The sequence below is a fragment of the Vanessa atalanta genome, chromosome 10 (assembly GCF_905147765.1).
Source record: "Vanessa atalanta chromosome 10, ilVanAtal1.2, whole genome shotgun sequence".
In the NCBI taxonomy this organism is placed as follows: Eukaryota; Metazoa; Arthropoda; class Insecta; order Lepidoptera; family Nymphalidae; genus Vanessa; species Vanessa atalanta.
The window spans coordinates 4,120,533-4,133,108 of NC_061880.1; positions in this window are offsets into that span (position 1 = coordinate 4,120,533).

Below are 12,576 nucleotides of genomic sequence, written 5' to 3' on the forward strand. Positions count from 1 at the left end.
ACGCGTGACATACGACGTTGACGTCGAATACATTACAATGCTTGATAACTTAAATACATCTTCACTTAACTACAACCACCAAATAAAATGAACGCTCATATTAACAAAAGAATAACAAAAATATGTATAATTAAAAAAAGCTCTAAGGTTTTGTACGTAATACAATAACGCTCTTTTTCTTGATGCTAAGACAGAACAACATCAACCACATCGTAGCAAGGACAAAGTCAATTTTGTTTAATTACATAATTCGTTTTTTTTTTTTCATTTTTAGACGAAAAGAGTCATTTTTATCCGTAAATTTATTTGCATTGACAATTAAAACTTAATCAAGTGGTAATGAAAAAAAATTAAACCAACTATAATTGACTGATATTATAACTATTATTATTTCATAAGTAAAAAAAATACCTGATTTCATCATTTTAAACACATTATATACTTTTATTCTTCAATTACATAGTAATGCATGTTACGATAATGTCAAAAACCTATATTATTAATTACAAGAACTGATATAAATGATGTTTTACATAATAATCAGTCGATCTTTATGCAAACATAACAGTAGCGTATCGCTTCTTGCAAATATAGTCACAATAAACGAGTCTCATTGTTAGCAAGTGGACCGTATCAATAGTGGAATATGGTACTAAAGATAGACCAATAAAAACCATAAGCTGACACGGTATTTATCTGTTATGGCAAGATGAGGCAATAAAATGTTTCGTGGTGGTAGGCGCCAATCCATACAACTATAAACTCTTGTAATAACTGCGCTTGTAGTATCGTTTTGTGTCACGTCTGGTTGGTTAGTTTAAATATTTTACACAAGCTAATAATTAATGTAAGGATATTTGATACTATGTCTTTAAGCGCGTATGTATTGAGTTGTATTTAATTTAAATTGTAATTGTAATATGTAAAAGCATTTGAGTTTGAATAATCGTTAAATATAAGTAGTTAAGTTTAGAGGCCACTCATTAATTTTTTTAAACATAGCAATATTTAAAAATATTTTTTTTCGTTTTCGTTTGAAACATTGTTTTTATATATAGTATAAATATACTTATGCATACTTTCTAATGAAATGCAGTTGTGGAAGTATTTGGCGATAAACCTAACTAAGCACTAGGTGTAAAAGATCTTGTATAAAATTTTATATATTTAAACATAATACATTCATAAGGTAATTATTAAATCGATATATTTATAAATCAAATATTTAAACGATTTGTGAAGTCTTAAATTGTGATAAAATTATATTAACATACATCCTTTTTCTATTACGGCAGCGAAATAATCATTCTTTTACCGTACAAATTAAAAATGAACTTAAGAATTAAAAAAAATCGATTTTAATTCTTAAAATAAAATAAAATATAATCATATTTTATTTCCGCACTGATTATATTTAATTAGCAATGGAATGTAAAGGATCAAGATCATGTAGTTATTTTTATCAGAAAACCAGGTGTCTTGCCGAGTTCAATCTTGTTATAGATAACCGCAGATCAAAGAATACTATTCAGTGAGCGTGTAATTCCAACATTAATTCTCTCATTTTCAAAGCAATTCGTTTTACCTACATGGTTGCCATTACGCACATACGTCAAATACAAAATGACCAACCATTACGCCCTAAATAAATCGGAAACGGATAAATTCACAGCCAAATTGCTCGATTTCCGAATATAGACGACTCAATTCGCCACGGTATAGACAAATTGTCTGCCAATTACACGTAAATAGTGCTCATGTTATGTCAACGTAATATAGTCCCTAGTTTTACTGTGATTGAATCCAAATTACATTGCATCTCCGTAAAATGAACATTCAAATAATCTGACAGTTGCTGACCATTATATGGGAATTAAATACCAAAATATGGGATAAAGAGAGCATTGTAAAGGAACAACTTATTATAAAAATCCAGTAACATAATGGCGAATAATTCGTAAGCGACGGCTTTCATCATCGGCCAGATGCCCTTTTTGGCAAAAGGAATATTTTCGCCACGTGTCCGTCGCCACAATGGCAATAAATTGTATTAGCGTCGATTATTGACACAATAGGTGTCAAATGGACTATAATAATTCAAACATTGCGGTCAACTGTATTAACTTTGGTACTGTTAATATTTTTGGATCGTGCAAGCAATTTACAGTTATGTTAGCCTACTCTGCCAATTCCGATAAGGCAAACGGTGAGCAATATTTTCTTTGATATTGATTTTGACGTAAACATTGTTTTTGTTGATGAACACAAACACGCGATCATTACCATAAATTAAACAAACATTTCAAGTTAAGTGTTCAACATTTGCTCAAAACATCCTACTATTTGAGATATTTATTGAAGGAATCGACTCGACGCCTACGCTGATAAAACAAAATTATAAAATTAGCAATACCATTAATAACATCATTGCCCGAAGAGCAAGGCACCTTCTTATGACCTTCTACATTGTCCAAATTGACTCATATTGACATTGCAAACCACACATCAGTGTCATGGATGACTTTGTCTTTGTATTATACATTGTAGATATTCAATTAGCTATTTTTTACACACACATACACATCGATACAAGCATGCTTGTGTGTGTTTAGTTTAATTTCTATAACGCCTTGAACTTCTTCATTGAGAAACAATTAAAATTATATTTATCATGTTTTTTTTTATTTTTGCTTTCAGTATAGTCTACTTAAATATAGTGTAATATACTACTGTGTACTTTATAAAATAGTTATATATGAAAAGAAAAATTATTAGATTCCTTAACAAACAAACAAAAACAACATACAATTTGAAGATAGGAATAGGTAATTAGGTAGGAATTAAATTACCTAAAACACATTTGTCGTAAACATAAAGTTTTAACACTTAAAAATTTAAACACATATGTACAACATGTATACACTAATAAAAATAAAAAACGCTAACATAGATAATTTTAATGATGTCTTGGTATTTTATTAATAGTATTTATTTTAAAAAAGAGAAGGTAAACTTACAGTATTAAAACTGTATCATAGATATGCACAAAACTTCTGTTTAAAATTCGTCCAAATTCTTATTTTTCTTTATATTTCGAGTTGAACCCGAATTTGATCTACTCTGTACCAATATCGTACAAGATTGAAAAAATAATAAAATAATCAAAAGATTGCTAGTGCCAGAAAGCTATGTTAAATTATAAAAACCGTTGTAACATTCATAACTTCCTACTTGTTTTTAATTTAACACATTCGCTTCGAGACTATACTTTGGTATCTTACATATTAATGCTATAATTGATTATGTTTCGTACCAAAAATTTGAATAAAAAGATTTAATAAATTATACAAAAACATTCCTATGAATATGGACATAATTATGCAGTCTGTTTATGAACCTAAAGTGCGCTTCAAACTTTAAAATAACATCAAATAAAATATCTGAAAATTGTTTTAATATAATGTTACTATTGTGAAACTATTACAAAAATGAGTACCTATTTGTTTTGAAGACATTCGGCGCGTCATTATTGATTATAATAATAACAACATTTAACTTAAAAATAAATAAACTTGTTAGAATTTGACGTTCTAACAATATAGCTTATACTAACTTCAGTTTTTATGACTGATAGTTAAGTAAAAAATATAGCTCTTTGTGTGTCATATATAAGATTAAATCTTATGGTAGACAGCGTGCCGCGCGCGTTACTAACTAATTTATATGACACAGAGCTACTAAAGTTTATATATGATGAGTGAAATGTCAAAAAATTTGACGTGAAAATAGCACGTTCCGCTATAAAATCTATTTTATTGACATAACTTTAAACAGAAGTCGGTTATAACGACGTCAAATAGAATTGTAAATTAATATAATTTCTAGTTAGAGCAACAGACCGATTTAAACATATTCATAGCCTTGTAGCGAGCTCCCACTTGAAAACTCTAATACTATGATACCTTGCACTAAGTGCAAATTTTATTTAAATTGAAATGTAATTTGACCTACAACCAAATTATAGTAGTCGTAACTTCATGCTACGAACATCTGGACAAATCAAGGCCTGGGAATTAAGGAAGTACGTATGGCAAGACAATAAAAAACTAATAAACGACTATTTCGACATCATTAAAGATGGTCGTGAGCAAAAAATTCAATACAAATAACGCGTCAAGCAAAAACAAATAGGCAAAAAGTAATGAGCAGTCAAACCAGATCATTTGCTTGACAACATACAGTTATTTTGATAGATATATAGCACCGTAATAATAAAGAACATGTTGTCTAAAGGAGATGATACACGCTTGAGACATTTTTATTGATTAACACTCAAGGTGAAAGCTATATCGTCATACGTCACGTCAATAAATCACATATTTTTGACAATAGTAATCGTTGTTTAATTAACAGCCTTCTTATAATTATGATTCTAACATTATTTACTTCACTTCTTTTAGTTTAAAATTTTTAAATGCTTTAATCATTTTTATTTTATCACCAAAAAAATCATGTATATTCTTAGCTTAAGTTTTGTGTACCTGTATTTATAGAAACGCTCGTTACATTAATTGCTATAATAAAACATTATTTTACAAAACATGTTTCCTTTGCTAAACCCGTAACTAATATTAACCAAAATAGTATAATTAGTTTTTTCGATTGAAACATAAAAAGTTGCCATATAAAAACTGATATTTGATTATTATTTCATACGGATTTTGATGGATTATACTAATTAAAGAAATGTGTGATAATATTTAGAACGAGTTTTACTTATGATGTATTGCCTTGAAAGTGGTCATTTTTCTTGATAAAATTAATAACTGACTATTAGTAAATGTTTTCGTTATACTTTTTATATGATATAGGCAGGCGGACGGGTAAATGGTCCAATTTGATGGTGAATGGTCACCAACACCAATAGGCATTGGCGCTGTAAGAAACATTAACCATTCCTTACATCGCTATTGCACCACCAACCTTGGGTACTAAGATGTTTTGTATGTAGTTACGCTGCCTCAATCAACTTTCAAACTGGAACACAAAAATACTCAGTATTGCTGTTTGGCGGTAGAGTATCTGATGAGTGGGTTATATCTATTCGGGTGGGCTCGTAGAAAGCCCTTAAATCAAAACCAATTAATAAAAAAACAGTTGAAAATTGTATATATATTTAATTACTTAATTATCACCGTCACGCAAATAACGTAAGAAGAATGACATAATATTATCTACAAAGGTACAATTTATCACATATAGACAATACAAAACAATAAGTTTACACATGATCGCAAACGGACATAAGCGGGAGAAGCCTACGTAAGAAAATAACGGATGCATCAAGATTGCGGATGTAAATATGCAAAACATCCTTTTGTATCACGTTTTATTATAGTTTCTAAACTAACTATGATAATTCACTTATAGTTATTTTTCTATAGTAAATTGTTTGACTGCATCCTATTCAAGACTTACAGGGTACTTTTTTTGGTTCCGGTAAGGATAATAAGAGATCCTGGATGGGATTAGAAATTATAATAAGAATACAATTACAATAATAGTACCTTTGTTGAGTACTATTTCTGACGGAACCACAAGATAACCATTTTACTCGTGGCATAGTGTTTATGTTTCGGTAAAAAAATATTAGACAATACTTTCATATATACTAAGTGTAGGAAAGCTTTTTTGAAAACATTAGCACTAAATGAGGACGTGTGTTTATCTGTATGAATATATTTATAATGAATAGCTAGTCCATTATATTAAAACGAAACACATACGGCAAACGACGCTTCATATTACCCGTGCGGAAACGTGGTGGGTGGTTAAAAGTTATGTTTCTTTGAATAAATATCCTTAATCGCTGACAACAGCTCTATAAATTTCACATTGTTTGTAATTTCAATTTATAGAAGCCATCAGAATGAGAAGCGCAGGAGTAGTATTACACAAACCGCAACTTCGGTCGCTTCGATGACTGGCGCCGTATCACATTACAATTCAACGCTGTTTTGGTGTTATTTGTACTGATCGTGGCACAAATTGAATTATTTTAGATTATTAGCTTTCACGAATTTATTTAATCTATACATTATTCATTAAAACGTATGTTTGGTTGAAAAACTTATAAATGCACAACAAATAGGTCTAATTTATTAAAAGTTAGTACTTAATAACATTAAAATAAAGATTTATTGCATTCCTCGAAAAGTATAATATTTTTTTGACGACGCCTCAAATATTATGAAATATATTTGATACTAATGTATGTATTAAAACAGATATAAACAAACTAAATTGATTTACTGACCCATCATATAATACTCAATACTAGGTAGGAAAGTATTAGTATTGATTTAAAATATCTCTCAAACTTTGATTAAGCAATTATAAAATTACTTTGATAGGTGACGGCATAATACAGATAGCGGCTTTGAATCAAGTTATTTCACTAAAATAAACACATAAGATAATTATTTTTTCTCTTTATCATTATATTGACGAATACTAAATTAAGCTTGTCATTACTAGAAGGAAATAAAATTGATTGATTGGTGACATAAAAATTTAACGCGCGGCCTCTGGATCAATCAGGCTGGTTGAACTGGTATTTTGAACAGATCTAACGATAATACGACAACAGTTTTAGCGTAGAACCTTTTACTTACACGGACATTTAGAGCTCATTTAATCTGAATACAGATAAGTGACATGGAATAGACTTAGTGATATTTCGTAAGAAGTTTTATTGAAAGAAGACCACACCTTGGGGAATTATTACAAATTATATTTTTGTTTTATTTTTAAACAAACACAAAATGCAATCCAACATACTCAATCCAATACTGTTCTATATAAGGATTAAAAAAAACGTTTGCGTGAAAATGAAATGAATTTATTTGGGGTGTAAAAAATACTAAAAGTTCACATACCTATGTACTCAAGGAAAACAACCAGCACGTGTCGGATGACGATCTGCCACATGTAGAATAAGTCCAAAAATATCTTTAATAGGTGAGGAGGCCTTAGACCAGCAGTGGAACTCATAGGCTTTGATTATTAAGGTACTGCTCGAAGAAGGACACTATTAGATATGTATTATTTAAAGTACTTAGGTAAGACTATAAAACACCATAAGAACACCATAAAACACCTATACCTATAGCCATCGCTTCAACTCGATATCCTGTTCTATTTACACTTAATAACATCTAAAAGATATTAATAATAAATTCATAACATATCTTCATTTAATAAAATAATCATTAATCCAATAACTATTTAAATAGCAATGAATATATAATGAGTTTTGATGAAATTTTTATATTTAAACTCATTAATTTCAAATCGGACACAATTTTATTCCTATGAATATATTAAGCATACATAATTTATTGTTTCGAATACACATACTTATATCTACATCTTCGACTAATGGAATGTTTTAATTGATATATACAATTAAATTTACTAAACAATACACAGGATTGGCGGTGGTAGGTCTTTGTGCAAGCTGTTGTCTCTACGTAGGACCACGATTACTCTATACTGCTGTATTTCGGTTTGAAGGGTGATTGGGTCAGTATAATTACAGACACAAGGAATATGACATCGTTGATTGTTGTAAGGAGTAGTTTTTACTTCTTGCCATGCAAAGGTATTGTTTTCCTTTATTAGTTATTAAAATATAAACAAAATGAGTTCAGGAAGACGAAGTAAGCAATCTTTAACACTGAAGTACATTTTTAATCGAAAGTTTATACGATAATAAAATGTTTTACACCAAATTAAAAAAAATGTTCGTCGAATATAATGATGATAAAGTCGAAATAGTCTTGGCTATTAAGGGACATCATTACGTAAAAGTCATATAAATACACCTGGAAATTGAGCGAGCGGAATATTGAAAATTGTAAATTATTACGTACATCGTCAATAAGAGATATGATGAATATAATATAAGTAATAAATAAATGTATCTTCAATATTGAATAACGTCATTTAAAATTCTTTCAGTATCAAAGTCTCTAACGAAGGTTAACACTTGCCATCAGGTAGTCTTTTGTTGTACCTTAAATAAATAAACTAAAAGAGATAGAAGGAAAAATAAACGAATAACAAGCTTAATTGGTGTTCTTCTTATAAATGTATTATCCATGTTAAAATAAACACTGCATGGAAATGTGAAGCCCTCAACGAAGTTTTTTTATACCCGTCTAGATGGAGAATGTTTGAAAAGAACAAAAGAGAACGGAAATCAGAAGGAGTTATTTTGCTAGAAAATACCTTTCATAACAACATCGCGATTGAATTATAAGGGCGCGTACATATTAGTGCCACTTTGTATACAATATTTTGTCATATTTATAGTGAAACAATAAGGCACATTCTAAAGACGACGTTAGAATAACTAAAAAATACATTTATGTACTATAGAAAAATAGCCATTCCATCTCATTTAGTGGATTGTGTCAATCAATATTATGATGAATGTAAACACCTCAGCCAGCCCTCTGATATGGTGACGGGAAACCAACCGTCACGTCCGGTCACGCAGGCAGCTGGCCTGAAATGTTCGTAAATTATTTTAAATGTAGAGAGCGCTAAGGCGATAAACACCCTGAAATAAATGAAATAACACGTCATATATCATGGAAGTTCTTGAATGTTTACACATGAACGTTACTGTAATGACACAATTATATAAAGAGAATACCCATTCGATTTGTAGAAGTATCTAGAATGCCAAAGACAATTAATAATAATATCATCCCTTTAATACATTATTACATATATTAACATGTTAAAATCATATTATTAATACGCCATCGTAAGACTTCAGACGCTTCATGTCCAAATTACTAAATTAATTAATTACTATAACGTACAAACGTTGTCCGATGACCGCTTTTTAATCATTTAGTAATCAAACGTATCTCGTAATAAAACTATTAAACTAATTAAAATATTTGGTTTAGTATGCATATACGACATTTATATCGTGTTTTCTCTTACCAATTTTATTGTAGTAAACTTGAACTCACATATAACATAATAATTTGTTAAAAAATAAAACAAGCCTATTAATTTATTTATATTTGCGATTGCAGTATTTTTTTAAATTAAAATGTTCAGTAGTACAAATAATAATACATACAAGTTACGCAGAAATATAATAGTCACTATGAAGGAGCCTTAGCCTGGGAGTATGCAAATAATTTGCAGGTGTACGTAGGTGCACAGCTCCGAACCAATTAATGGGGCGCATGATTCGATTTTGGAAATTTTTATCACTTTGTTTGCAACCTTACATCGTATTCAATTTGAAATGTTTACTGCGCTCAGGAAGTTGGGCGAGACGTAAACATCCAGGGAGCGTCTACGGCTCGCGGCGGAGAGATATCAGTTTACGTAAATATATTTATCGTACGTAGAGAAACTTTGGCGATATTTTTGTTTAATCACAGTTAAAAATAAGTTCAAAGTTTGCAAAGTAACTTGGAATCCTTGGAATACATTACAATTAAAGGGAACTTTAGCTGGATGTATATACGTGTTATTTCTAACAATTCACATTTTTATGCATTTATATCTTACTGGCAAAACAAACTGGCAAAATAACCGAATAGTAAGTAGTCACCATCTGTTACTCGTTATAATGTTATATACCTTGTGCATTAGTTTAACTGACTCACTCACTTACTGAAACCGAAACACAACAATACTGAATTATTGCTGTTTACTATATCTCTCTCAATTATCTCACATAAAATGATAATATTATGTATCACGTAGACAAATTCATTTTTAATAAATCAGACGAAGAGTAAAAACAAACATATTATGCGAATCGTTACACTTATTTAATTAAATGGAATGAAATACATTTATCAAGAACTGACGATTGAATGAATAAATTAAAAAAGTAAATAAAAATACGTAACGCGTTATTCGAAACATTTTCTCATTCGAATAGCATAAATTGAATTGCACCGATGAATCTGCAACTGCCCGGTTCATTTATTAACTAGGTCTCTGGTACGGTTATCGGTATTCATTTCACTAAATACTTATTCATTTGAGGTTAATTTAAATGAAATGTATTTTAAATGTTCCACGATAATGTTGCATCGATCAGTAATGATAATAAAATATATTCGTTTGACTGAATATGTAATTGACTTAATAGAATAAGCATATCACCACCAGGCAGGTACCACCAAATCGCCATTTGTTTATTCTACGACCAAACGGTAATTAAATAGCATTGCTGTGATTAGGGCTTGAAAGGTGAGGGAGCCTTGTGCCCATAATAATTTAGATCATTGAAGAAAATAAGTTTTGTCGGTACCTATGGTCAATTGTGACCACTTTTACCTTTAATAATCCATTTGCTAGTTTTCCTTACGAAATATTAATGAACTTATTTATAAAATGAAATATGAAATGATTTCCAGAACGATAGATTGTGCTTTATATTTTGAAAGCGAATTTATGAATGAATATATTTAGGGTACGTTCGTCGTTGGCTCCTTGCCATATCGAAAAACGTGGGTCGTACAAATAGAAAGGCCAAGGGTCAACGAAAAATCAATGACATAGATAGACTCAGATTACGAGAATACTTGTGTTATAAGAGTTAAAATATGAAAACTAATGATTTAACGTTTCTAACTGAAACAAGTTCGCATACAATAATGGATGTCTTAATCAACTTCCATTAATGATACCGTAACAAATGATCTGTTCCAACCTCTCCCACCTTTGACTGCAGAACACAACGATCATGCTCATCTTAACCTTTACCTACCTTTCAGTTTTCCAATTATTCCATATTAGAAATTTATCCATAAATTTAGATGTTAGTCCGATAATGTTCTTTAATATGAAAAATATTAAATTATATATATGTATATATATATTTCTGCCCTTTAAACGTGACAACTTCTTAATGTCATACTGCTGGGCTAATGTCGCCAGTGTTTTAAGGGAAAAAGTTTTTAGTTTATCCATCAGGCTGCTCCAATGCTGATTGATGAATACTATATAGTAGATTATCATTTGACATATGTAGACTTCCTTAAAATGCTTTACTCCATAGCTGAGTACGAGATGCTTTACTCCATAGCTGAGTACGAGATGCTTTACTCCATAGCTGAGTACGAGATGCTTTACTCCATAACTGAGTACGAGATGCTTTACTCCATAGCTGAGTACGAGATGCTTTACTCCATAGCTGAGTACGAGATGCTTTACTCCATAGCTGAGTACGAGATGCTTTACTCCATAGCTGAGTACGAGATGCTTTACTCCATAGCTGAGTACGAGATGCTTTACTCCATAGCTGAGTACGAGATCAATTATAAAAACAAATTAAGCTCATGATAAGTCAATTAGGCTTATCTAAGACTGAACCTAGACCTCGTCTACTTAAACTCCATTGCAAAAATTTTCCTCCGTGCAGTTAGGAAAAAGCATTCACATGTGCCTAACGATAAATAAACACCACATATAATTGTAAACGAAGGTGACCACCGTGTGGCACGTTTGTTCAACTGCCATCCTTAAAATCCTAAAAATACTATTTTACAACAGTGATTTATAGATTACCTACTATACCATTTTCTAAAAACAAAGGACTCTTAAACAAGATGTTATACTTTTGAGAATAATTCTTCATGGCTATATATATCAAGTAAGTAATATGGTAGTAGAAAGCATGAATGAAAAGCGAGTCCTGGCGATTGTCCAAAATGGCGGGGTAAATAGCGTGGGCTGGGCCGTCTTGCAAAGGTTAGGGGTGACGAAAATAACGTAAGAAATCTAGCCATTGCGTAATATAAAAACACTTTAATGACATTATGAAAGATACAGCCTGCCATAAATTAGTTCTATATGATGAAATAGAAATAAGACAGAGTATTTTTTTTTTTCAAAATCTTTCATCGAGTAAAAGTAACATTGTCTAGCTTTATGTCACGTTACTTTACGTTAGCGACCATCTAACTTCGCACGGATAACACTGAGTACATATAGTGTCTCGGAATTTTCCTTAGAACTAATTAAGATGATCAATATACTATTTAAATATGACTTTATCGTTTACAAAACCACACCCTGAAAGAAATGATAAAAAAATATCTTAAAAAGAATAACTATTTTTTTCAGAAATGTCGCATTTTTTATAGACTCAACTCATCAAAGTATCTATTGGTGAAAACGGAATGTGAATATTACTGAGATATAGAACAAAGATATAGATATCATGAGTAAACAGTATCAGGCATTACTAACTGATACAAAATCAATATTCACAATAATATCTAAAAGTTATAATGATTGCAAATGCAAATCATATCTTAATGACTTAATTAATAAACATCGGCCTCCAAACAAATGTTAATCTTCTGAAATCTGATAGTAATGATCGCCTAACATGTATATTAGTATTTTTAGTACTCTGACTTTTGCATCTCAATGATAAACGACATGTTTCATGTACTTTTCCACGAAGGTATTTACAAAACTAATTATTACGTGAGTAATTCCGTATTTGACGTTGTTCTTACT